Source organism: Carcharodon carcharias, chromosome 15 (genome assembly GCF_017639515.1).
Source record: "Carcharodon carcharias isolate sCarCar2 chromosome 15, sCarCar2.pri, whole genome shotgun sequence".
Classification (NCBI taxonomy): Eukaryota; Metazoa; Chordata; class Chondrichthyes; order Lamniformes; family Lamnidae; genus Carcharodon; species Carcharodon carcharias.
This window is the reverse complement of record NC_054481.1, coordinates 19,220,131-19,247,972: the sequence shown is the minus strand read 5'-3', so window position 1 is coordinate 19,247,972 and position 27,842 is coordinate 19,220,131. Positions and strand designations below refer to the sequence as shown.

Genomic DNA, 27,842 nt, shown 5'->3' with positions numbered 1-27,842 from the left:
TGTGAAACGCAAGTCTTTTTTCTATTTTCAGATTATTATTTTAAAAGTAGATGCTTTTAATGGGTAATTCTCAGCTACTATAGGCAGGGCATGTTGTCCTAGCTTTTTTCATTTTAAAACAAAGATAATATCATTTTTAACTGCGTCACTAATTAAATTTTACACTTCACCGATGGTGATCTTCATGATTCAACATCTTAAAAATCTTTACTCAAAATATTGACAATCTGAAACATTAATCACAAGTATTTCTGATCATGCAAAGCTGATTTAAACATATCATTTTCATGATAACATCTCAGTATTTGAAATGTAGACAATACTGCTGATATCAGAAACCTATAGGTCAAACAGCTGGAACAAGATCATGATCTCTCTTCCCACTTTTGTTTCATGGATGATTACTGCAGGAACAATAAGGATTTTTAGGGGCATTATGATTGTGTAGCTGAAACACACCTGCCCCCAAAAGTCCCTCACTTTCCCTGCGGAACTGTGCTCATTTTTAAACAGGTTGAATCTGGACTATTCACCTGCTAATTGATGCTAAGGCTACAGATTGATGACTGGTCCCATTTTGTATCAGGGCTGCATTAGAATATCCCACCTTACCTTGAGTGACACTTGTCGGTGTTTCACCTAAAACTCATCAATTAAATATATCCAAACTACCATTTATTTCATGGTTTATTTTAGAAGTGTAAATAACATTTTAAACTTTATAAAAATACATTGATAAATTTCACAGTAAATACTGAGTTAATTGGCAGAGTTTGAGAATATTAAAATCAGTTGGCTGTACGAAGTTAAGAGTGAAGTTTCAAAATACAACTAAGAACACATTCCACCTCGAATTAAGTAATATAATTAAAAAGAGCAACTAAAATATTGCTAACGTATTATTTGTTACGATGTAAGTTATAATTAATGCGTGACCGTATCTAAAACAAGAGTCATACCAGAGTTTGAAAGTCCTAGGCAGATCATTTAAAAGGCTTATCAATTGTTATTCGCTCTATCACTTGTTCCTTGTCACAGGTTTAATTTTTTTTTGGGGGGAGGAATCTACACCCAGAGGTTTATTCATAATTCGAGAACACCCCCCATTCGTTGTCAGGAGGATACACACCAGGATACTCGGTATACTCCGGAGGAAAAGGCCAGACGAGTACTGATGTTTAAACTTGCAGGCGAGTGCGTGAACTCCAAAAGCGGGACTTTGCGGGCCAGTTGGTTCCTCTTAAACGTCGCATCTCGCCCCCAAAATCCCGCTCCAGGGCTCACTCCCAATCGGCTTTTCTTTTTAACTGCCCATAACCACCACTGCACCCCCCCCCCCCCCCAACTTCTGACCAGCATCCCCACATCTTCGTTCCTCCGCACACGAGCTGGTGTCAGATAGCTCGTCCAGTCCGTGACTCAACTTGTATCAATACAACTGGATCTCAGAGGGAGTTCGGAGACTGCGGCTGCTGTCGGAGCCCCGTGGTATCTTATCGCTCGCACGCACTGTACACATTCCAATTATTAAACTCCTGTTTTGTTACTGAACCAGGAGATTTCATTGCCCTGAATCTGAAACTAAAGTGTCGGTGATTTCTGATATCACAGTGACTAATGCGCAGTTCACATTTCAACACGAATAATTCGTGACTGTTGCACTTTTTAATAACTTCTTGGGGTTCTTTCGGCATCTCAGTTGAACAATTTCACGTAGGTTTGCAGCAATAAAATGCTTTATAGATACTCTCCTGAAGCAACCAGAGGGACCCATTGTTCTTAAACATGTCAAATTATAAACTCACTGCAGCTTGAAAGCACCTATTATTATTCTGGCCGTTGTTGGATGCATTAAAGTTGACACCTCTGAATTGTTTGATTAGCTGACCATTAATTTTCTTTTTCTGCACCACCCCCCACCCCCCCAGAAAATAAAATCCAGTGGACCTGGTTGATGGAGTCTCGGTTTGGGAACTGACATGGCTGTCAGTTTTGAAACAGAGCTGCGAAGTAATTGCACATGTTTATGTCACATGTTAACTGTTACATGTTAATTTCACGTGTTAACTTCGCATGATAATTCCACACATTAAGGCCACCTGCTAATCACCAACAAATGTCGCACGTCGTGAATTCCGCGTGTTAAATTTCGCATGCTAATCTCACTTGGTAAATTTCGTGCTAATTTCGCATGTTGCTAATTTCACGTTAAAATTCCGCGTGCTAATTTCACATTTTTTTTTGTTTACACACGTAAATTTCGCTTCTGGCTGTTTTTGGATTAACGTCTACGATTTTTTTGAATATTTATTAATCAGTTGGGTGGGTGGGTGGAAAGCCTCTGCGTTTATCAGAATGTCCACAGGAACAGTTAATAAATGTGCTACACCACAGCTCTGTTTACGCAACTTCCAGAAGGTCGGGATTGAGCAACACACTGGAATATTGTATCTGCTTCTACAGTGCGACGTTTTAAAAAAACACACACACACAACCACGATTACACTTGGGCGACCAGATCCTACCTACATCAGACATAACCAAGGGACCACGAGTAGTCTAGTCTGTGTCTGCGTGAAATGTCATGGATTTACATTACAATCACGTAAAAGAAAAACTGCTCCCGTCTTTCCCATCTGTTTGTCTCGAAGCTCCTTCTCTTGCAGCCGGAATGAGAATAAATGTTACAAGTACTTACGCTCGATCTGCCCTGATTTTTTCTTTTAAAAATAAGACACAAACGTTTTCCCTCCCTCAATACCACCTCTTGCCTGTTGTATCGCCACATTGAAGGTTAAGACATGCTACACCCGCACGTGTCTCAAATGCAACCCCCCGGGTCGTCTCCACTTTCGTGTGTTGTTTTTTTTTTTCTTTTAAAAAAAAGACTGTTCTCAGGGCGGCTCTCAATAAGGGAGAATGGTCAAAATAAGACCGAATACTCACTTGCGCGAATTGAGAAGTTTGGAATCTCCGGCGTCAGTTCCCCTCCCTCCCCTCACCGCGCAGAACACAGGGGATCCTCCCGCCTGCTCGCTCCTAGCAAACCCTGAGTCATTATTTTTTTTTCTCACATTGCTTAAAGGACTCTTAGGATATTTCTTCGTGGTCACGCCGCCGCTTTTTCATGTCTTGGGCCAGGCATCGAGGAGGAGGAGGAGGGAGGAGGGAGGGAGGAGGTTGGAGGGTGGTGGTGGGGGGGGGGGGGGGGGGGGGGGTGGTGGAGAGACACGGAATTGAACACAAAATTTAAAAAAAAAGCCATTGCTTGAATTATTCCCCCAAGATCTGGAAACATCTCCCAACAGCTCGTTATCCCCAATCCGATCAGCGTTGCCAACATCGAATCTAACTCCTCCTTGCCTCTCCCATAGTCTCTGGTGCAGTACTGCTGAGATTGGCACGTTCTTGTTGCAAAGGGTAATGTTTTAAAGTCGGCTGTAGGTGCCTTAAAGTCCGGGTCGTATTGAATGGGTGTTTTTTTTTTCTCCTACCCCCCCCACCCCCAAGATATCACCTCCAAATATAGTAACACGGAAGGGGCATTCCTAGAAATTAGGGAGACGTCAAAAAGAGTGGCAGGAGCCGCTTGTCCGCTTTTCAACTGCAGGGGGAGCTCTGGAGACAAACCCACCCCCGCCTAGACAGCCTTCCCGACAGAAATGTACTTTCCCCTGATCATCAATTAACTAAAGCAAAGTGAAATTAAAGCCAGGCAACAGTGCAGTTTGTCCCTCCTCAAGGCCCGTCTCCTTAGGTCCAACTGCACCAGCTTAAATCAAATAATGATAATTGCAAATCTGAAACAGAAATGCTGGAAATACACACCAAGGTCCAACAAAGAGGGGAAAAAAGTTAATTTTTCAGATGTAAAGTAATAATAAAACGGTAAACTACCTTTTCTCTTTATGTAGCTAATGTCAAAACAGAACTTTGTTGCAGTCAGGTGTAAGGGTGAGGACATATCTGTGAAAGAACAATGCCAAACAGTTTTCCGAATCCACAGCAGTGAATCCGCAGTTTGAGAATTTAAATTCAGTTTTAAATTTCTGTACAATGTGCAAGGGTACGGGGAAAAGGCAGGGTAATAGCATTAGGTCATAATGTTCATTTAGAGAGCCGGTGCAGACATGATGGGCCGAATGGTCTCCTTCTGTGCCGTTAAGATTCTGTGATTCATTTAGAAAAATCTTTCCCGTGTAGAGCCTTTCATGACCTCAGGACATGGCAAAATATTTTGTTGAAGTGTAATCATATTTGTAATGCAGGATTTGCAGCAGCCAATTTGCACACAGCAAGCTCCCACAAACAGCAATTAAATAAATAACCAGACAATCTTTTTTAGGCACCGCTGAAGGAGCAATGTTGCTTGGACACTACTTTGAATAGAGCCATGGGACCTTTTACATCAACCTGCGAGGGCAGATGAAGCCTTGTTTTAATGTCTCATCTGAAAGACAGCACCTTCAGTGCAGCGCTCCCTGGGTAACAGTTCCATAAATCGAAACTTTGGAGAGAATTTTTTAAAAAAATTTGTTCATGGGAGGTGGGCATCACTAGCTAGGTCAGCCTTTATTGCCCATGTTCAGAGGGCATTTAAGAGTCAACCACATGGGTCTGAAGTCACTTGTAAGTCAGGATGGTAGATTTCCCTTCCTAAGGGACAGTAGTGAACCAGATGGGTTTTTAAACAATGGTTTCATGGATATCATCAGGCTTTTTTTTATTGACTGTCTGCCATGGTAGGATCCAAACCTGGGTCTCCAGAGCATTACCCTGGGTCTCTGGAATACCAGTACAGTGACAATAACACTATGCCCCCACCTCCCCCAGTTCACATGGCCAGTTAAGAAGTATTAATACACCCCCTGCATTTATATTAATTCCATTATAATGATGGGTGCATGCTTTAGTTCACTATACTTTCATTTCTGAGATCTGGTTTGAATCTGACCCAGGCTGATAAAGTGAAGATTTCTTTACTATAGGGAGATGAATTTGAACAGTGTTAGATCAGCTCGCAATGTGTATGGACCCAAAATACAAAAATACCTAAAGGTCTGCACTCATTATCAATACTTGGCAATCTCATTCAGAGAGGCCATAAAGATGGTTGGTGCAAGGAGTGATAACACATCATTCCAATGCAATACCGTAAGCTGTGTTTGGGTAGAAGGGGGAGAGCTTTATTGTATTTAACCTATGCTATGTCATATCTGACCTGACAGTACGTGTTATATAAAAATATTCAATTCCCCAGTAATGATCCCCTTGCATTGATACGTCCCACCCCCTAGAATAGTTTACAGTCGCCAAAGCATGGAATATAGGAACATTTCCCAAAGGATCATAATTGGGAAAAGTTCAACTTTCAAGGCTTGCTGTCCATCAAAAAGGGAGAGAAACTTATTTTTATAATTTATATAAATGACTTGGATGAAGGGACCAAAGGAACGGTTGCTAAATTTGCTGACAACACAAAGATAGATAGGAAAGTAAATTGTGAAGAGGATGTAAGGAGGCTACAAAGTGACAGGTTAAATAAGTGGGCAAAGATCTGGCAAATGGAGTATAATGTGGGCAAATGTGAAATTGCTAATTTTGGCAGGAAGAATAAAAAAAAAGTTTATTATCTAAATGGTGAGAGATTACAGAGCTCTGAGATTCAGAGGGATCTGGGTGTCCTAGTGCATGAATCACAAAAGGTTAGTCTGCAGGTACAGCAAGTACTTAGGAAAGCTAATAGAATGTTATCATTTATTGTGAGGTGAATTGATTACAAAAGTAGGGAGTTTATGCTTCATTTGTACAGGGTACTGGTGAGACCACATCTGGAGTATTGTGTACAGTACTGGTCTCGTTATTTAAAGAAAGATGTAACCACGTTGGAAGCAGTTCAGGGAAGGTTAACTAGACTAACTCCAGGAATGGGCGGGTTGTCCTATGAGGAAAGGTTGGACAAAGGCTTGGTATCCACTGGAGTTTAGAAGAGTAAGAGGCATCTTGATTGAAACCTTTAAGATGCTGAGGGGTCTTGACAGGATGGATGTCGAGAGCACGTTTCCTTTTGTGGGAGGATCTAGAACTAGGGGTCACTGTTTAAAAATAAAGGGTTGCTCATTTAAGACAAAGAAGAGGAGAATTTTTTTATCTCAGACGGTCATGAGTCTTTGGAACTCTTACTCAAAAAGCAGTGGAAGCAGAGTCTTTGAATATTTTTAAGGCAGAGCTAGATAGATTCTTGATTAACAAGGGGTGGGGGAGATGAAAGATTATCAGGGAAGGCAGGAATGTTGGGTTGATGCCATGATCTTATTGAATGGCGGAGCAGGCTTGAGGGGCTGAGTGGCCTCCTCCTATGTTCCTAATTCATATGTTCGTATGTTCATGGATTTCAATTTAATATCTACTTTTTGGCTTAGTGAAAATCTTTGTCTAATTGCAATGTTGGGAAGTGACATCAGAGGTTTTTCTGCATTAAAGGCACATTATAAATCCAAGGTTTTGCTGTTTGTGTCTTTATTTCCATGTTATTGCTGCTGATATCTCACTACCACAGACACACGCTAATCCAAATTTATATGCACACATTTCACACGAAAGTCTTAAAATTATCATGTACTGAAATACATCTTTTAAAGCAAATCCACATTTCAGAATCGTAGCTTTAGACAACTATATCATTTAATATTCAAGATTTTAAGCTAGTTTCCTTGCATTCAAATATTGTTTTGTTTTCTGTTTTCTGCTCCATTTTTCAAAAGTTCCACAGCTATTTAAGGTGTTATTCTTTATTTATTTTCGTCTTTAGGAAATGAGTAGTGTCCATTCTCAAAATATACAGAAAGAGGAAGATCTGTCATGTGGTTTCCAGCCCTGCTAAACCCCCCCACCACCCCCCACACCCCCACCAATCCCCAGAACGCATAACTTGACAGTTTCACAGGAAGACGTGTCCTCCTCTCATTATTTATTGTGTTGTTGAAGGATGGTAATGCTAAATGAGGAAAGGGTTGGTTTCCAGTGCAATTCTGAAGAATAAAACATAATGCTGATATGGGGATATTGAAGATAGGAGGCAACAAACATTCATTGAAGCAATGTTACGGTATAATCACGGGTAAGAGGAACAAGACAGTCTCCTCCAAAAGCTTATGTTTGGACTCAATATTTATGTGCAGGGCTTTCTGCTCAGTGAGCTTAATTTTAATTTGAAAATTTGCAGTGTATCTAATTTCCCAGAATTCACTCACACCAGTTAGCTGTACTTAGTGGAATAGCTTACTTTGGGTTCTAGCATTTTCTGCTCACTAGTTTTTCTTCAAATAATTTGGAAAATGTGCAAATTTCAGAAATTTTATTGATGTTTCTGAGTGTTTGGTTGAACAGTCTAGCTGTGGGTGAGAGAGACGAATCAAACGTAATCCAAACAGAAATGGGAGATATACAAAAGGGGTGACTAATTCACCATACACTTTTGACATTATCACATAAAGTCAAGATCTATCCCATTGTCTCTGATTTGTTGGTATGTTGGGTTAGTACGGAGAGGTGAAATGTGAAAGTATTATCACCCCTTTTGGTGTTGCACCATTTCACAATATAATTATGGATGAGAAAGGCATTGCACTTGAGTGAAAAAGCCTTTTGGTTTTGAACCAAGAGCAATTGTACACAATGGATACACACCATTTCAAAACAAGACTCAGAATGCTGATACTCACACTGTGCATAACACCACCCATTGATCTGAGCTGCATTTGAACTATGGAGATGAAAGAACAACGCACACATCTGCTGCACCACATAGCCCCTAGGTGTTCAATTATAAAATTATGCCCAGGTCAAGTTATTGAGCATTCCTACCCCTCTGTGGTGATATATAAGGCAAGGAAATAATTAAAACCAACATATTAAAAGGCCCTGTCATCGATAAAGATCAGAGCAACTTTCTAGTCGAGTTTCATCCAACACTGACGTAGAAAAAACACAAAATGAGTTGGTCAAACCCTGACCCATCCTAATGCAGATCACTGTCTCCCCTTTCTCAAGTTGCGGCAGTACGCTTGTACTGCTAGTGATGAGAGGGTGGAGGTTGCAAGTGCATTTGCTAATGATTGTAGCAGATGAAAAACCCTTTCATCAGCGTGACTAGACCTTGTGTCAATCCAACCAGAGGAAGAAAATCAGCCCAACAGGTGGCTATTCTTGTCCTTGGCAGGATCATGTGATTTGAAAGCTGAATATTTTGCGTAACTTTTCCAGAATTAACCTAGCGCTGTTTACAGCAAAAATACATCTATTCCCCACACACCATTCTGTGTCACAGTCATAGGCACATTCCCACCAATTCTTAATGTTTTATTGTGGATGCAATTTTTATCTCCTCCTACATCATAACTTCAGGTTCATGTGGAGCTGTATTAATGATGCCAAATGCAATCTTATCAGAACTAAGGGCCACAAGACTTAGTCCAAGTGATCCCAAATCATTTGCCTAACATCCAGTGCATTGAAACAAGTTTGTAAGATTTATTTAAAGCTTTCAGAATTACCCTGCAGTGGTGCGCAATACATCTGAACAGTGTAATTTCATCCACCTTAGCTTTCTAGTGGCTATATAAACTATTCCAACTTTGCTCTCATGATTTATGTCATCATTTGACCCCTCAAGTGGCTAGTAACTTTGCAACACAAGCACAGCCAGCTATTACTTTACTGACAAGCAGGGCTTCTTTTTAACTGTTGGTCTAAATTCAATCGTTATTGCACCGGTGACTATGCTCCTAGGGTTGGCAAGATAAGGGTTAACGTTAACTCCCGATATTATTGGAAGTTGCTTAGTTAAGAATAAGCAATGTAGCCCTGGGAAGCAGAATAAATATAGATTGAGAGAGTTTCCTGGACAGAAATACTACTTAGGAGTATCAGTGTGCCTGCAATGCTTATTTATACATTCTTGGAATCCTGTAGTGAAACACTTGTGTGCATCATTTACTCTTTATAAGGGCCCTCAAAAGAGTCCTGCAACTTTCACCGAGTATAATAAATAAACAGAAGTGTTTGTTAAGTTTGTAACAATGTTGGAAGTTCAGGTGGTATCACAAACCACAAAAACTTGACAGAAGATCAAGTGATTTATAAATGCTGCCCAATAAGATTTTGATACAAGTATGGTTACGCTTCCAAAGCATTTTTTAACATGTCAGTTTGTCAACACTCAGGGAAATCACTTGGGACTTGTCATGATAAGAGCAGTTCCCCAGTGAACTCTGCTGGGAAGGCCCAATCAACTGTGTACTATTTTGCCTATTCTGTCCTGCCAATAGATCAAAGATGCTGATGGAGGATGTTTGCTGATTAAATAATCACTCTGAGTTTAAAAGCGTGTTAGGCTGTTGCTTGACTGGTCTGTGGGATGGCTGACCTGAACTTACCTGAATCTCTCCGATGATCTCCACAATAGTTGTCCGAGCGAATTAGGTACAGTTCAAAAGATAGAAAAAAGTTGATGGAAATGGCAGGTGGGGGCTGATTGACCAAAAAGTGTCAAGTCTCATGGATCCTTTCTCCATTGCTAATTTTTTTTTCAAACATTGTTATGGAGTTTTTAAAATATCACCTTTTAGGAAGAGAGATTTCATCTGATAAACTGTAATAACATGTAGCTGATTCTTAATGCAGTCTGAAATGGCCTGGCAAATTGTGAAACAATCAGAACAAGACACCTCAGAGAAATGTCGCACAGGTCAAGCAGCAACAATCCAGGCATCGAATCAAAACAAGACTCAGGCATTCCCAGCTCAGTCAACCCTGCATCATCCTCCTTGTTTGGTCCTCAAGTTCAGGTCAGCCATCCCACGGACCAGTCAAGCAACAGCCTAACATGTTTTTAAACTCAGAGTGACTATTTTATCAGCAAACATCCTAGACTCCTCCATCACCATCTTTGATCCATTGGCAGGATAGACTGGGTAAAATAATATACAGTTGATGGGGGCTGACATCTGAGCCCTCAACATAAAATCTGAATTCCACAAAATCTCAAGGCTTCAGGTGGAACAAGGCCAAGGAAACCTGTTGAAATTACCACCTACTTCCCACCTCAACTAACGAATCAATACTTCTTGATGTTGAATATTATTTGAAGGAAGAAAGGAAATTGATTGTACTTTGGATGAGGGTTGTCATTGGATACAACCACGAATTACACCAATATTAGCTGAACAACGCAAGCCCCAAATTATATAGATGCCAAACTAAGCCTGTGTTAGGTTACAAAGGAAGCCACAAGACGGAGTAAGCCACTTAACCTCACTCTGACCTCCCTAACTGCCACAGGCAGGGTAAGGTAGCATAGTAGTTATAATACAGGACTAGTTATCTGGTATCCTGGATTAATAATGTGGTGATATGAGTTCAAGTCCTGTCATGGCAATTTTTGAATTGAACTCAATTAATTAAACAAATCTAGAATTAAAAAAACTCATATTGGGGGTAGATGGTGGTGCAGTGGTAATGTCACTAGACTAGTGATCCAGAGACCCAGGCTAATGATCTGAGGAAGAAAAACAGAAAATGCTGGAAAAACTCAGCAGGTCTGATGGCATCTGTGGAGAGAGAAACAGGGTTGATATTTTGCGATTGCATGACTCTTCTTCAGAGTCATAGGGACTCTTCTGAAGAAGAGTCATATAGACTCGAAACTTTAGCTCTGTTTCTCTGTCTACAGATGCTGTCAGATCTGCTGAGTTTTTCCAGCATTTTCTGCTTTTATTTCAGATTTCCAGCATCCGCAGTATTTTGCTTCTTAATGATCTGGTAACATAGATTCAAATCCCAATACGGCAGTGAGTGGGATTTAAATTCAGTTAATAAATTCTGGAATATAAAGCTAGTCTCAGTGATGGTGACCATGAAACTATTACTGATTGTTGTAAAAACCCATTGAGCTTACTAATTCTTTCTGGGAAGGAAATCTGCCATCCTTACCTGGTCAGGCCTATATGTAACTTCTGAACCACAGCAGTGTAGTTGACTCTTAACTGCCCTCTGAAATGGCCTAGCAAGGCCACTCAGTTCAAGGACAATTAGAGATGGGCAACAAATGCTGACCTGGCCAGTGAGGCCCACACCCCATGAAAGAATAAAGAAAAAAAAATCTATATGTAGAAACAACCTGATTGTTGTAAAAACCCAACGGGTTCACTAATGTCCTTTAGAGAGGGAAATTTGCTGTCTTTACCCGCTCTGGTCTATTTGTGACAGACCCATAACAATATACAGATAAGTCACCAACACACTCAAGGGCAATCAATGATGGCCTTTTCAGTGGTGCCCATGTGCAATCAATGAATTAAAAATTGCCGTAAGAGCATTGGTAAAGTGACCATCACACAGTCCTTCTGAAGACAAAGTTCCATCCTCAAAATGAGGATACCCTCCATCATGTAGCATAGCATTACCACGCTAAATGGGACAACCTAAGGGCTGAGCTAGACGTCCAACACTGGGCACCCATGAGCCTCTGAGGCCATCAGCAAAAGCAGCAGAATAGTAACTCCATGACCCAGCACAGTCCTCTTTCATCCTCCACCATGAAGCTGAGAAGCAAACCCTTCTTCAGTACAGAGAGTAGAATGGTGTGTCAGGAGCAATGCAGGCACAACAACATAATGTACGTACACTGTGCCCTTAACATAATTAAAAATCACAAGGTGCTTCAGAAGAACATTAAGAAAAGCTTGGAATGAGATGACTTCCTAGTAAAGTTATAATACAGGGCTATCTACATTCTAAGCACCAAAAGCAACAAGCTGGGGGAGACAGTGGTATAGTGGCAATTTCACTGGATTAATAATACAGAGATCCAGGCTAATGCTCTGGAGAAACGAGTTCATAGCCAACCACGGCAGCTGGTGGAATTTAAATTCAATTAATAAATCTGGAATATAAAGCTAGTCTAGTAAAGTTGACAATTATCATTGATTGCTGTAAAAACCCACCTGATTCACTAACGTCCTTTAGGGAAGGAAATCTGCCTGTTCTGGCCTATATGTGACTCTAGCCCCACAGCAATGTGGTTAACTCTTAACTGCCCTCTGAAATGGCCTAACAAGCTACTCAGTTCACAGGCAATTAGGGATGGGCAACAAACACTGGCCTTGTGAGTGATGCCCACATCCCATGAAAGAATTAAAAAAAGGTTTTGGACAAAGCCATTCCACATCCAACAGATCAGAATAATTTTGTAGTCCCACCATATCCAGTTGAGAATGGTGGTGAATGATTGGGGAGACTAACAAGAACAAGAAACTCCATGAACATCCCCAACCCCAATTTTTGCAGATCCCATCAAAACTGCAAGAGACAAGGTTGACATGTTTACAAACATCTTCAGTCAAAAGTGCCAAGTGGATAATTCTACTCAGCATCCTCCCAAGATTCTCACCAACACAGATACCATTGAGCAGCCATTCGACATGACATTAAGATGTTGCTGAGTGGACATGACATATTGAGGCTATGGACTCTGACAATATCCAAGCTGCAATGCAGAAGACCAACACACCAGAACTAGCTCTTCATCTAAAAAGAGCAGGACAAATCTAACCTGGCTAATTCCCACTTAAACAACCTCCTTGCAATCATTAACCAAGTGAGGGAGTTGTCAACTTTACCATCAAGTGGCACCTATTTGCTCATGCTCACTTTGGCTCTTTACCTCATTACACCTTGATTCAAAAAGAGTTGAATGTCAGAGGAAAGGCGAGAGCAGTTAGTCCCAATATCAAAGCATCTTTTGACCAATCATGGAATCTCAGCAAAACAGGCATTGGGGGATCAAGGGTGAAAGCCATTAGTGACTGGAGGCATGTCTGATACAAAGGAAGAGGGTTATGATTGTGGGAGGCCAATCATCACAACCCCAGGTCATTATTATATCCTCAAGATCGCATCTTTAGCTGCTTCATCAATGAACTCCTCTCCCCATTATAAGCTCAGGTCTGGGGCTGTTTGTGAATGATTCCACAGCTCTCAGCTTCACTCACAACTCCTCCCATGGCAACCTGCAGTAGGACCAGGATAACATCCGGATTTGGGCCGACTAGTGATTGATAACTTTCATACCACATAAAATCCAAACGATAACCATCTCCAGCAAGAAATGAATGGCCCAATCACCTCTCCCTACTTCCACTGGCATCATCATCACCGTACAATTCACTGTTGCAATATAAAAAATGTGGCAGTTAATCTGCGCACAGCAAGGTGCCACAAACAGCAGCAATAAGGATCAGATGTTTTAAATAATATTGGAATCAAGGGTTATGGGGAAAAGGCAGGAAAGTGGAGTTGAGGATTATCAGATCAGCCATGATCTCATAGAATGGCGGAGCAGACTGGATGGGCCGAATGGCCTACTTCTGCTCCTACGTCTTATGATCTTATGGTTGGTTGAAGGATGAATGTTAGAACTCCCATGCTCCTCTTTGAAATAAAGCCATGGGATATTTTATGTCCATCTGAGAGAGCAGAAAAGGGCTCGGTTTAACATTTCATCCAAAAAGTGGCACCCCATACAGTGTAGCACTTCCTCAGTACTCCACTGAAGTGTCAACCTCGATTTGGCACTCAAGTCCTTGGAGTGGGACTTGAACACATAACTTTCTGACTCAGTGGCAAAAAGGCTACCGACTGGCAGCCTAATTTGTTACTGCGGCTGCAGTGCCCACCTGAAAAGTGGTCACATCATGTTGCATGAAGCAGCCTGACATTGATAGAAAAACTCAAGCCCTAAAACTCTTTTAAGCTTTTTCAAACTGCAAATAATTTTAGTAAATAGAACACACTTATTTACAATGGCTTGAGAAAGAACAATGTTTTAGCAATGGTTTGGAGGCAGTGCACCAATGTCGCAATAACAGTAGATCACAGGTTCTTTGGCAAATACAAAAGGTTGATATTCAAGGAAACTGGTTTACAAGTTTGGTGGACAACTGGATGACAATGGCAAGGGTGCTCCTGGAAACATTGCAAAAAACCTCAGAATTCCATGTAACAAGAATGGAATTTGATGTATTCAGTCACAGTAAACGGAATACGTCACTGAATATACTCAAGGCTGAGCTAGACAGATTTTGATCTACAAGGGAGTCAAGGGTTATAGAGTCAAGCAGGAAAGTGGTGTTAAGGCCACGATCAGATCAGCCATGATCTTATTGAATGGCGCAGTAGGCTCGAGAGGCTGAATGATCTATTCCTGCTCTGACCTCTTCTGTTCTTAGAGTCTTGCTTTTGTACTCTATTCTTAAATCAATGATCCCATCTGCTTTTTTTAACAGCCATCTTAGCTTATCTTGCCATTTAAAAGATTTGTGAACGAATACTCAGCGATCACTTAGTTCCTGCATTTCCCTTTCAAATTCTATCATTTAGTTTATACTGTCTCTCCTCAATCTTCCTACCGAAATGTATCACTTCACACTTTTTAAAATTCATTCACAGGGTGTGGGTTTCGCTGGCTGGGTCAGCATTTATTGCCCATCCCTAACTGCCCTTGAGAAGGTGGTGGTGAGCCGCCTTCTTGAACCACTACAGTCCCTGTGGTGTAGGTACACCCAAAGTGCTATTAGGAAAGGAGTTCCAGGATTTTGACCCAACGATAGTGAAGGAACGGCGATATAGTTCGAAGTCTGGATAGTGAGTGACTTGGAGGGGAACTTCCAGGCGGTGGTGTTCCCATTAAATGCTTCTTAATGTGTTGTGTGTCTGCCCATTTTATCAATTTGTCTATGTCCTCCTGAAGTCTGTTCCTATTTCTCCTCATTGTTTACCGCATTTTCCAGCTCTGTATCATCTACAAACTTGGAAATTACACCAGACCAGATATTAAACTGGACGCCCCTCTTGATAAAAACTGTTCCATCTGTGTAAATCATTACTAAAAGTGACATGCGTACATAGATATTCAATAGAAATAATGCATGCAAAATAGTCAAATATGAGATGGGATATAAACTAAATTGAGCCCTGAAACATTTTATAAACATGTAAAGTGTCCACATTTAGCTAGGGAAAAGGTTGGGCCTATCAAGGACTTAAAGGGAAATCGTCATGTAGTAGCAGAGGTATAAACATATAAATCAGTCTCTGTGGCACAACTGGTCAGTGCGTTTGGCTATTAAACCGAAAGGTTGGGGTTCAAGGCCATCCAGGAGTGAAACTTCTACTGTTTCAAAGGTTATTGGAGGTGGGTGGAATGTGGAGTTGAGGCCACAGTCAGATCAGCCATGATCTAATTGAATGGTGGAGCAGGCTTGAGGGGATGAATGGCCAACTCCTGATTTGTATTAAATGAGTGCTTGGCATTAGTCTTCACAAAGCAGATGATGTGAAGGCTACAGTAAAAGAGAGGGAAGCATGAACAGGATATTGAAAGAGAAGGTGCACTAAGACAATTAGCATTGGAGAAAGTTGCTGAAAAAAGATAGAAATAGCAGATACATTGGTTACAATCATCATTGGATAGAGGTTTAGCATCTGAGGATTGGAGACTTGTTAGTGTTTTATCATTTTTCAACAAAATGGAGAGATAAAACCAGGAAGCTGTAGGTCAGGCATGCTAACGTTGTGGTGGGGAAGCTATTGGAAACCATTATCAGGGAAAGAATAAACTTTCACTTGGAAAGACATGAGTTAATCAAGGAAGACCAGCATGGATTTCTTAGAGACAATTAATGACTGACTAACTTGATTGAATTCTTTAATGAGGTAACAGAGAAGGTTGATTAAGGCAGTGCGGTGGATAGTGCATATATGGCTTTTGGAAGGCATTTGGCAAGTGCCACACAAGAGATTTATTAAGAAATTGGAAACCCATGAAGCTAAAGGGAAAATATCGGTATGGGTATTAAATTGGCTCAATGACAGGAAGAAAAGGCTGGCGGTGATTGGGTGTTTTTCAGTCTGTGAAGTGATTTGTAGCTCAGTTCCCCAAGGGCAGTTTTGAGTCCATTACTCTTCTCAATGGTGTAGGGAACAGCATTGTGAAATTTCCAGATCGTACAAGACTTGGCAATGTAATAGATCATGATACAGATAATTTAGACTTCAGGATGACATAGACCAGGACCAGTGAAATGAGTAGATGCATGACAGTTGGAGTCCATGCAGAATTGTGTGAAGTGATGCACTTTTGAGAGTTTAATATGGAAGGACAGTATACCATAAATGATATGACTCTGAAAAGTGTAGAGAGACCTTTCTACACTTTGGCCACATACACAAATTCTTAAAGGTGGTATGGCAATTTGATAAGCTGACTAAAAGGCTGGATCACTGGGTTTATATATAGAGGAATAGAATGGGATCATGCTAGAAATTTAGACATTGCTGGTTAGACCTCAGCTGGAGTGTTGTGGACAATTCTGGGCCACCAAAGTTCAGGAAAACTGAGAAGTCCTTAGAAGGGGTACAGAGCAGATTTTCCAGGATGTTACCAGGGATGAGAGGCTTCGATTATGTGGACAGGATAGAAGGGACAGGACAGTTCTCCCTGGGACAAAGAAGGTTAAGAGATGTGTAATAGAAATTGTTAAGATGATGAGAAGTTTTGATAGAATTCGTCGAGGAAAACTATTCTCACTAGTGAGTGGGTCCATAACCAGAGGTCAGAGACCCAAAATTATTGGCAAGAGATCTAGAAGGGAGATGAGGAGAAAGGTTTTCATTCAGCCAGTTGTCAGGATCTGGAATGCTCTTGCTGAAAAAGGTGCTGGAAGCTGATTCCATAAATAACTTTAAAAGGGAGTTAGACAGATGAGAAGCTTATGGACGAAAAGCAGGGATTAAGATTGCTCTTTCAAAGAGGCAGCACAGACAGGTCGGACCGAATGGCTTCCTTTTGTGTGGTAAATTTCTATGATTATATGTTTTCATAATTTATCTGTGTTTTATGAATGTTCAAATTTAATATAAATCACGCAGGACATTCTGCACTATATCCAAATACAATTTGTACAAAATATTTGGAATAGTCTCTCGACTTGCATTCATTTTCAAATCTAGCAAACTGCTACAAAATTAGAATGAAGGCGGAAAAGTTAACTATTTTAAGGACGTGGAGTATATTATATTTATTGAATCAAAATTTTTTCCCTTAATTTCCACTATTTATTTGAATGCTTTAATTACAATTATTTACTCATTTTGCTTATTGCGATATTTTAAACTTAAATAATGACCTGAAAAAGCTCCAGGTTTTTATAATGTTTACCCTGGGGTATCAGACCAAATAAAAAAAACCAAACTAAAACAGGTCGAAAGTCAAAAGAAGCACATATCATATAACAAAGTTGCACGTAAATAAACCCTGAGAGAAGAGGCAGACTACATGGCTAAAAGAAAAAAACGCAAAACACTGCGGATGTTGGAAACCTTAAATAAAAAAGACAATTCACGATTTATCATTTAAAATTAAGAATCTGGGCAAAGCTGATCGACAAGTGAGAAGCCACGTGATTCGAAACAATGTTGTGTATCCAGAATCCAGAATTTTCTTCCTTTAAAAAAACCAATAAAAGAACTTTGAAGGCAGATACTAGTGTGGTAAATTCCAGTTCCAGTATCAGATCAGATTGCAAACTATCCCGTAACTTTCTAACAACTTCAGTTCTGCACTTCCAACTTTAGGTCGAGTTTCTTACTCTTACAGGTTTTTTTTTAAAATCGGTTATGCACACAGAAGTCATTAAAATACTTTGAACTGACCAAGTCGCCGAATGCACCCGCTAACCTGCAAGAGTCCACCGCTCCAAGTTTCTGATTTCAAAGGTAGAGCCAAATTCCTACAAATTCCCATTTACTGGAAACTCTCGGATTAAAGCCAACCTTCGACTGCCGTGGGATGTTGTTTCCACACCCCCTGCTGGTTCAAACCAGAAAATACAAATAATTCAGCCCCGGTCGGGCTTAAATTCAAGGAAGAGCAATAAAGGCTCGGTTTTTAAGAAGCAGAGGGTTTAGTGAATTTATACGGCGAGCATTTTCGCCCCCCTCCCCCGCTGTTATCATAGAAAGAATTTTTCTGCACTGCTTATCTCGTTCTCATTAAAAAACATCATCAATCTCTTAAGAGACTTGTAGCCATCCAGGCTGTACCACAAGCTTCAAAGGATGTTTAGTGGAATGGGGTGAATGTTCCAGGGGTGGGGAGTCAGCAGTTTCTGTTTTAGTTTATTATCTGAACGCTCTTTATAGTTCTGTTCTCTATTCCTTTCTTGAGAACTCCGGAAAATCTCGGAGGTTTGCCACATTATCTGTTGAATTATCTCGGTTTAGATAACAAACAATACAATTGCAGAAAAGTAGAAAGAAATGTTTTAAATGCATAACATCAGTGATTTTGACTAATGTTTCTTGGTGCGTTAATGATACCACTCAAGGTTGCAGCACAACTGATAAGGCCGTAAGATCTGAAGCCATGATTTGAAAAGTTCTGTGCATAGTGGTTAATTTAAGTTAGTATAATATTGCGAATTATTGTGGCATTTAATATGTACAAATCTGACAGCTTAAATTGTGCATTGCACATAATGTGGCCATTTATATATACTTCATTTTATGGTCTATTTGGAGCAAATGTTGATAATTTCGTATTCTTTTAAATGACGGGTTATTAATTCGGGTTACTGAACAATGGGAGGTCTGTAGTATTGGAAAGAAGAAATCGAATGTAAATATTTCAAGAAGAGTCCGAGACGCTGATGAAGAAGTTTGTGAAAATGTTTCAGGATTCCAAAAAAATAGTTTCAAATTCGTTGAAGATTAATTTTTGCATGGAAGGTTTTTAGCTTGTGCGTTTGGTTTTGTGCAGCATTTACCCATGAAGAAATATTAGATTTGCTTTCTTACCATCGACAATATTGCAGACTATTAGAGCAGTATTTGCATTTTGCCTTTTGGTTTGTGAGCAGCTTTTGGGACGTGCTGAAGAGTCTAGAAGTCGCTACCTAAATGGGATTCTGTGTAGAAGTTTATTAAAACTCTTAACAGATCCGGGTCAATTTGCAATGCATTAATAAATTGTGTGTCGGTACCGATGCCGTGGGGCATATGCTGCCGGCCCTGGAGACTACTTCATTGTCACTGGTTTTAAAAGGATCGCGTTTCTGTCCTCAGGCACGGACGGGGTTCGAACCCGCGATCTTCGGTTTACGAGACCGACGCCTTACCACTTGGCCACCGCGCCTGCGCTACAAAAAAATAGATCGAATGACTTCTCTTCAGAGACCAGAGCTCGTTGTAATTTGCAGACTGCAAATTCATTTAGTGATTGCAATGGGCATGCGCCAGAGAGTTGCAACGAGTACTGTAATCTTGACGCACACGTACAGCTTGGTCCTGGTTGTTTGTTGGTGCTCAGTGCAGATCTGCTTTTGGCACAGTAACACTCTCTCATGTCCTGTGTCTCACATCCCCATGAGCCCAGTGCCCTATCCAACCATCTGAATCCCTGACAAACTGAGGGACAGGGGTAAGTCATTCAGCCCCTCCATTCTCTCCTGGACTGGGAGTTATATGACATCTCACAATTTCCCTCAGACATCACAAAGTTCTCACATAATCATCTCATCTCACATATAGTAAATTAGTAAATGCAGTAACACTTTCTTTCCTCAGGGCATCCCAAAGTGCTTTATAGCCAAAGAAGTGCTTTGTGAAATGTAGCCACTGTTGCAATGTAGGGACAGTGGCAACCAGTTTGCACAAAGCAAGCTCCCACAAACAGCAATGTGATAATGATTAGATGATCTATATTTTAGTGTTATTGATTGAGGGACTTCTGGTACTCCCTGATGTTAGTCGAAATAGTGCAGTGAGATGTTTAACATCCATTTGAGAAGTAGAGCAAGGCTCAATTTAATGCCTCATCTGAAAAATTGGTGCCTCCAACAGTGCAGCCTTCCCTCAGGAAAAGAAAACCTTACATTTATATAGTGCCTTTCACAACCACAGGACACCTTAATATGCTTTACAGCCAATTAAGTATTTTGAAGTGTCATCACTGTTATAATGCAGGAAATACAGCAACCAAATTGTACACAGCAAGATCTCACAAACAGCAATGTGATGACTAGATAATCTGCATTCTTTGTGAAGATGATTTAGGGATAAACATTGGCCAGAGCTCTGAGGATAACTCCCCTTTTCTTTGTCAAAATAGTGCCATGGTGCCTTTTACATCCATCTCAGAGAGTAGATGCAGCATCATTTTAACATCTCACCCAAAAGATAAACACAAGACAAAATTAATAGTCAGTTGGGCACATGCGGATTAATTAAGGAATCCAGTGCAGATTTGTTAAAAGCAATTCATGTTTAACTAATGATCATGTTTTTTTATGTGGTAACAGAGAGTTGGCAAGGGTTGATGTATATAGTCTTTCAAAAAGCATTTGATAAAATGCTACGTAATAGGTTTGCCAGCAAAGTTGAAGTCCTTGGAATTAAAGGGACAGTGGCAGCATGGATATAAAGTTAGCTGAGTGACAGGATACAAAAAGTTATGGTAAATGGTTAATTTTATAGACTGCAAGAAAGTAAACTGGGGTGGGTACTAGGATTACTGCTTTTCTTGATACATATTAATGATCTTGACTTGGATGTACAGGGCATAATTCCAAAATTTGCTAATGACTCACAGCTTGGAAATTGTCACACTCATGCAATATGGATTATGAAATATAAATTCGAAATTGACACTTTACTTTAAAAACAAAATGGAGTTGAGAGGTCAGATGACCTTTTCTTTCCTGTCAATACACATGGAACAACATAAGGCCACTGAGGTAATCTTCATGTCTGGGCAAATCATTAAAATGCAAATTAATTTTTGAGTCATATTTTTGAGAAGTTATTAAAATGCAACTGATCTTTCCTGTGGTTAATGGCTGCCATTCTCCAAATAATTGAAGAAACTGTTCTCACAATAATGCTTGCAGACTTTTCGGCTTTGGAGTTGAAATCCAGAGAATGGGTGTGAAACAACCCTAATAATAATAATAATAATAATAATAATTATCTCTGTGAAACAACCCTATCCTGTCACAATGGCATGTGAATGGAGGGAAACTTGAACCCCATTGTTTGACATCAGAAGTCATTTGTGAGGACAATGGGCAGAAACACTTTGGTCACATGACATAAACTAGGGCCTGAATTTCACGCTCCCCCACTGGCAGGTTTTTAGGCAAGGGGGAAGAGTGTGAAATAGAACAAATGGGCTTCCTGCTGGGTTCCCGCCCATCCCAACTTCTCAGCCATTTTAAACTGGGACAGGCGAGGTCCTAGATGGACTGCCCCCTTGCCCCAATTGAGGCCCTTAAGTGGCCAATTATTGGCCACATAAGGGCTGTTTCCCACCCAGCTTCAATTTTTAGGCTCGTGGGAGGATTTCTTGAGTGTGGGGAAGCCCGAAAATGATTGGCTTAGACCTCAGGCGGAAAGTGGGTGTGTGCCTCCATGAGAAACCCATTCAAACTTTGGGCACCGCACACCCTTGGCTGCTGGATCCCCCTCCCCACTGGCCTCTCTTCTGACACCCCAAACACCCACTATCCACCACTCCCACAGGGGCCTTCCCTACTCTTTGCGCCCAGGAACCCCAAAAACTTACCCTTCTGTCCAGTCCCGGGACTTAGACTCTGATATCTTCAGGAAGTTCCTCTGCTGTCCACTGCAGCTTCTGGTGTTGAAGAGACTAGAGAGCTGCCAGCCAGTCAGATTGGCTAGCAGCTCTCTAAGGCAAAACTTCCTCCTGAGTGAGGGACGGAACTCCCACCTGCAGCCAACTGAAGCTCGTTCGAGTGTGAAATGGCTGCAGGGCAGACAGCGTTGGCAGGGATGTGTTCCTTGCCAACTCTTCAGATGGCAAGACAGGAAACCCCTCTATCCAAAATATCCAGGCCTAGATTCTTTTACTAAGGACATTTAATAAAGCACAGTTTTAGAGCAACAAGGGAGAAAGATCCAGATCAGTGAAGGAACAAGGCCATGTTTAAGAACCATCAGTAGGCAATGACATTGGATTGGCCTTTACCACTCTATGTGATGAACTGAACCAGGCCTTTGCTACAGTGCTTCGATTGTGCATCAACTGGAGTGGGACAAGAGAAATCTGTTACTGTAAACAATAAAGCACACAATTTTGTCTTAACCCTCCAGACTCTATTCTTCAGTGGACCAAAAAAGAATTACAAGCCTGTAATGTTTTAAGACTTTGGGGTGGCGGGAGGAGGGGTGGGGTGAGGGGTAGGGGGCAGAGGTGGGGGCTGTTGGAGGGGTGGCAGAGGGGGCGGGTTGAAAGCAAGTGTGACAGAGAACTTTCAAACTTTTAAGATCTAAGTGCATGCTACCTGTCCAATCATCCCTTGAGTTTTTTTTGTGTGCATCTGAATGAGTGTGTGTGTGGTTGCAAATACATTTGGGTGTTGAATAATAAATGTCTTTTTTCAAAAACTTACAAGAAAATCTATCATTTGTCTGTTCTTGACAGTTATAGCATTCAGGGAGTTAAAACATTTCTTCCTTTTGAGGCACATCTGTCTTTGGTCAGTTGAGAGATGGGAAAAGGGTGTTTTTCTTTATTCTTTCATAGGATGTGAGCATCAATAGCAAGGTCAGAATTTGTTGCCCATTTCTAATAGCTCTTGAGAAGAAATCGTGTCCAACTTTGAGCACAGCAATTCAGGAATTATAAGAGAAGTGGTCGAGGAGCAGTTTGGCTTCATTCCTGGAAAAGGTACAACTGACGCTATGCTTGTGCTCAGAAATCTCATGGAGAAATGTTAAGATAAGCAGAAAGCTCAACTTTGGCTTACGTTCAAAGGTTATGCCAAAGCTTTCAACACTGTCCAGCATAATGCTCTATGGAAGACACTTATAGACTTTGGTGGACCCAAACATCTTGTGTGGCTATCGCAAGAGCTATGCAGAAATACTTCAGGAGCCATTAAGAGTTGGTGTTGGGCATACAAATCAATTCCAGTTCAGGCAGGGTGTCTTCCTCATGTTGCTTAATGCTGTGTGAGAGAGAAGATAATGAGAATGATGCAGAAAGAGTTGCCATTGAGATGTGGCTACATCACAGGAGGTCATAGCATATGGAGTCTCAGGTAAAATGCAGACTAAATCACACTCATAGCCAGAACAAAGGAAGCGCTTGAGACTATGGCAGGTCTAGTCAAAAGACATAGAAAGTCTTTTTGACCGAAAATAAATGAGGCAAAGACAAACATTGTGACTCTAAATGGCAATGGAAAAGTTGAGATTGGAAGCACCGTGATAGAGTCAGTGGACAAATTCAAGTACCTTGGCTCGATGATAAACACTGAAGTTACATCCGAGAATGAAAGCTATGGCAAAAGGAGTGGCCAATGAATTAAGTAGCATCTGAAAATCCAATAGCATCAGCATGAAGCTGAAAAGACATCTAGTACATTCACTACAGGGTAGTGTGGAGTGTCGCCCTCCATGAATGCAAGAGTTGGACTCTGAAGAAAGAAGATGTGAGGAGGATAACAGTTTTTGGAATGTGGGTATGGCGGAGGATGCTCAGAATCAGCTGGATGGACAGAAAGACAGATGAGTGGGTTAGATTAAGATTAGAAATTCAAGAATCAAAAGGGTTGCTAAGTGCAGTTAGAAAGAGAAATATAGTCAAGTACAGACATTGGAAACGAAGTCCCGACAGCCTTGTCCTGGTAACAATTAAGGAGAAATTGAGGATAAAACTAGAAGAGGAAGAAGAAAAATCAGATTGATGGTTTGAAGAAAGCCAGAGAAGAAGCAAGACAATGTCAACAGCCCCACTAAGGCTATGGTGACAATGAACAAATGAACAAGGGCTGCCTGGTCACTTTAAATTGATTATTGCAAGCATAGCTGGGTTGAGACCAAATTCATATTGTGTAAGTGACTAAAAATTGGAATAGTAGGAACAAGGTCCTCATATTTAGCACAGTTAGCTCAACATTAGATTCCCTTTGATATGTTAATACTTGTTCATTGAAAAACCAGTGGTGTTACTTTCACTAGAATCCCTTCCTGACATGCATCTGCAGAATCAATCTGTCAAATTCTCAGTTTGCCACTTTGGTTCGCTGGAGGCTGATTTTATGCTTTTGAACATTACTGCATGAGAGCTGAATTTTTGTGTCAATATTGACTTGATTTCTTTGCCTTGGGAATAGATGAAAGACTTTTACTGAGGTACCGTTGCACTGTTGGAGATACTGTCTTTGAGATGAGGTGTTAAACTGAGGCAGGTTGCTCTCTCAAATGGACCTAAAAAATCCCATGGGTATCCTGGCCACTATTTACCCCTCAACCAACAAATAAAACAAATGGTCATTTATCTTATTGCTGTTTGTGGGAGCAAATTGTTGTATTGTTTCCTATATTACAACAGGCATTACACTAAAGAAGTACTTTACTGCCTGTAATGCATTTTATGACATTCTGAATTTCTGCAAGGTGCTATATAAATGCTATTTCTTTCCAACAGTAACCCATTTTGTTCACACAGATGTTTGCTGGTGCTCTTGCAGATGTATATCAAGAGGATCTGCTCTCTCTCTCATATCTCACTTGGTTCTCCTGTACAGTCTACCTGGAGGTAGCTTGTTTGAGACTCACGTAACAAGTAACTGCACTGATTTCAAACATCTATAGAGTTAAGAAAAGTGTTGCATTTTTTTTGTTCGCGAGGAGGTAGCATAGGTTCAAAGTTCTGTAAAAATAAAGCAAGCTCCTGAATTATATTTGGCACTGCTTTTGACTGTATGAATTGCTTTTTGTTATTCTCCATGAAGGTATGCTTTGATTGCATGATGCTCATGGGAGGAATGCATTAAAACATTTAGATTTCTCAACACAAGTGCTTGCACTGGGAGCTGTATGGGGGAAAGGATTGAGACAGTTTGTTTAGCCTTAGTTTTTGGAGATTATTTAGGCCAGGGAATTTGAGAGAGAAGGAAAAAGAATTGCGTATAAGTGATCACACCAGTTGGTGTTTTTGTCCTTCATGGTCAGTGAGTTGATTGCTGTGCTGAGGTGGGGGCAGTTTGTGTTGAGTGTGCCCCTGATTACTTAGCACTTCCCTAATTCCAGGTAGAGGCCAGTCATTACTCGTTTTGATTACTGTATGCCCTATACAATTCAGCCACATTTGTTGTGGGGCAGGTAACACTAGAGGGACCACTTAGCTGTGACCTTGATATCGAATGAGGACATGACAAAGGCAAAGTACAGTTAATCCTGCGAAGTCCTCCTCACTAACATCTCTGGACCAGCGCCAACAATGGGAGAGTTTTCTCACAGACTAGTTAATTGTATGATTCTGAATAATGACTATCAGCAAGTGTCTCAGACTCCTCCTTCACCATTCCTGGGTATTCAGGGAGCAGTGTGGTATAGTCAGATGGGAGCCCTTAACATTGACTTGAGACCTTATGTAGTCTCATGGATTCAGGTCAAACATGGATAAGGAAGCTTTTTGCTGATTATCACCTACCACCCTCTCTTAGCCGCTGTGTCCCTCCATTGTTGACCATCACTTGGAGAAAGCACTGAAGGTAGCAAGGGCACAGATGTACTCTTGGTGGGGGTGGGCATAGTGTCTTCAATGCCCATCATCAAGAGTGGTCATTGATTAAACTGGCTGAGTCCTGAAGGATATAATGCTACATTTGGGTCAACATGCTGGAACTCCTTTCCTAACAGCACTGTGAGTGCACTTACACCACATGGACTGCAACAGGTCAAGGTGGCGGCTCACCACCACCTTCTGAAGGGCAATTAGGAATGGGCAGCGATGTCCACATCCTGTGAAAATAATTTTTAAAAATTTGGCTTGCAGAAGGGGTGAGAGCCAATACAAGGAAATAAGCTACTTCACCTGATCCTCACCAACCTATCTTTCACAGATGGGACTGTCCATGACACTACTGGTAGACTGACCACTACAAAGTTCTTTTTTAAAAATTCTTTCTCAGTATGTGATTGCCCATCCCAAATTGCCTTTGAGAAGATGGTGGCAAGCTGCCTTCTTGAACTGCTGCAGTGTATATGGTGTAGGTACACTCGCAGTGCTTTTAGGGAGGGAGTTCCAGGACTTTGACCCAGTGACAGTGAATGAAATGTAGTTCCAAGTCAGGATGGTGTATGACTTGGAGGGGAACTTGCAAATGGTGGTGTTTCCATGCATCTGCTGCCCTTGTCCTTTTAGGTAGTAGCTGTGGTGGGTTTGGAAGGTGCTGACAAAGGAGTCTGGGTGGGTTGCTATGGTGCATCTTGTAGATGGTACACACTGCTGCCACTGTGCATCAGTAGTGGACGTTGAAGGTGGGTGATGGAATGTCAATCAAGCAGGCTGCTTTGCCCTGGGTAGAATCAAGCTTCTTGAGTGTTGTTGGAGCTGCGCTCATCCAAGCAAGTGGAGAGTATTCCAACACACTCTTGACCTGTGTCTTGTAGATGGTGGACAGGCTTTGGGGAGTCAGGAGGGGAGTTAATCTCTGTAGAATTCCCAGCTTCTGATCTGCTCTTGTAGCCACAGTATTTATATGGCTAGTCCAGTTCAGTTTCTGGTCAATGGCAATGCCCTGGATGTTGATAGTGGAGGATTCAGTAATGGTAAAGCCATCGAATATCATGGGGCAATGGTTGAATTCTCTCTTGTTGGAGATGGTCATTGTCTGGCACTTATGTGGTATGAATGTTACTTGCCACGTATCAGCCTAAGCCCGAATGTTGTCCAGGTCTTACAGCATATGGGAACAGACTGCTTCTGTGGAGTCACAAATGGTGTTGAAGATTGTGCATTCATCAGCAAATATCCCCACTTCTGACATTATGATGGAGGGAAGGTCATTGATGAAGCAGTTGAATATGGTTGGGCTGAGGACACCACTGCAGGAATGCCTCAGGGTAGTATCCTGGGACTGAGATATTGACCTCCAACAACCATAACCATCTTTTTTTGTGCTAGGTATGGGACCAAGTCCCATCTTCTCACTGAGGAAACTCTCCAACATGTCAAATGATTTGTGGCACCACCAGCATGTTTAGTGGCATAGATATAAACAGATCTAGCAGTCCAAACACGGGCATCCATGAAACGCTGTGGGCCATCAACTGCAGATTTATATTCTCCCACAATTTGTAACCTCACGGTCTGGCAAATACCTCACACCTCCATTTCTATGGTACCAGGTGATTAATCCTGGCACAGTAAACAGCACTAGGCATACAGTACTTGAAAATAAGGTGCCAGCCTGGTGAAGCTACAACACCAAGTTGCATGCATGGCCATGGCAGAAATACCATGTTATACAGACCTAAGCCATCCCGTCACCACCAGGTCAGTCCTGCCATATCCAGTCGTGAATCTTAGAATTCTCGGAGGATGGGAATTATGATGCATGTAACTCACCTTCTGACTCCCCAAAGCCGTCCATCATCTACAAGGCACAAGTCAGGAGACATGCAATACTTCAACATGGTTGGATAAGTGTGGCTTCAACAACACTCAAGAAACTTGACACCATCCAAGCCAAAGCAGCCTGCTTGATCGGTACCCAATCCATCAACTTAAATATTCAATCTTTGCATCACCGATGCAGTATTAGCAGTGTGTTCTATATACACAAGATGCACTGCAGCAACTCACCTTCCAAACTTGCAGCTTCTTCCACCTAGAAGAACAAGGGCAGCAGACAGATGGGAACATCACCACCTTCAAGTTACCCTCCATGCCACATACCATCCTGCTGTGGAAC

The 27,842-nt window shown here is 41.3% G+C and overlaps 1 protein-coding gene, 1 long non-coding RNA gene and 1 other non-coding gene across 12 annotated transcripts in view; 1 reads left to right on the top strand and 2 right to left on the bottom strand.

Moving 5' to 3' along the window:
- The window catches only part of LOC121288249, a 38,925-nt gene extending 35,748 nt beyond the window's left edge, over nt 1–3,177 (bottom strand). For 2 of the 9 annotated variants that reach the window (XR_005945343.1, XR_005945346.1), the window contains exon 1: nt 2,947–3,052. This is a non-coding gene — a long non-coding RNA (uncharacterized LOC121288249). The other 7 variants (XR_005945341.1, XR_005945339.1, XR_005945337.1 and 4 more) reach the window with 7 other exon arrangements.
- The window catches only part of eri2 (ERI1 exoribonuclease family member 2), a 106,369-nt gene that overhangs the window by 19,801 nt on the left and 58,726 nt on the right, over nt 1–27,842 (top strand). The window lies entirely within an intron of this gene.
- trnat-cgu lies at nt 19,181–19,252 on the bottom strand. The gene has a single exon. It is a non-coding gene; the product is annotated as a tRNA-Thr (tRNA).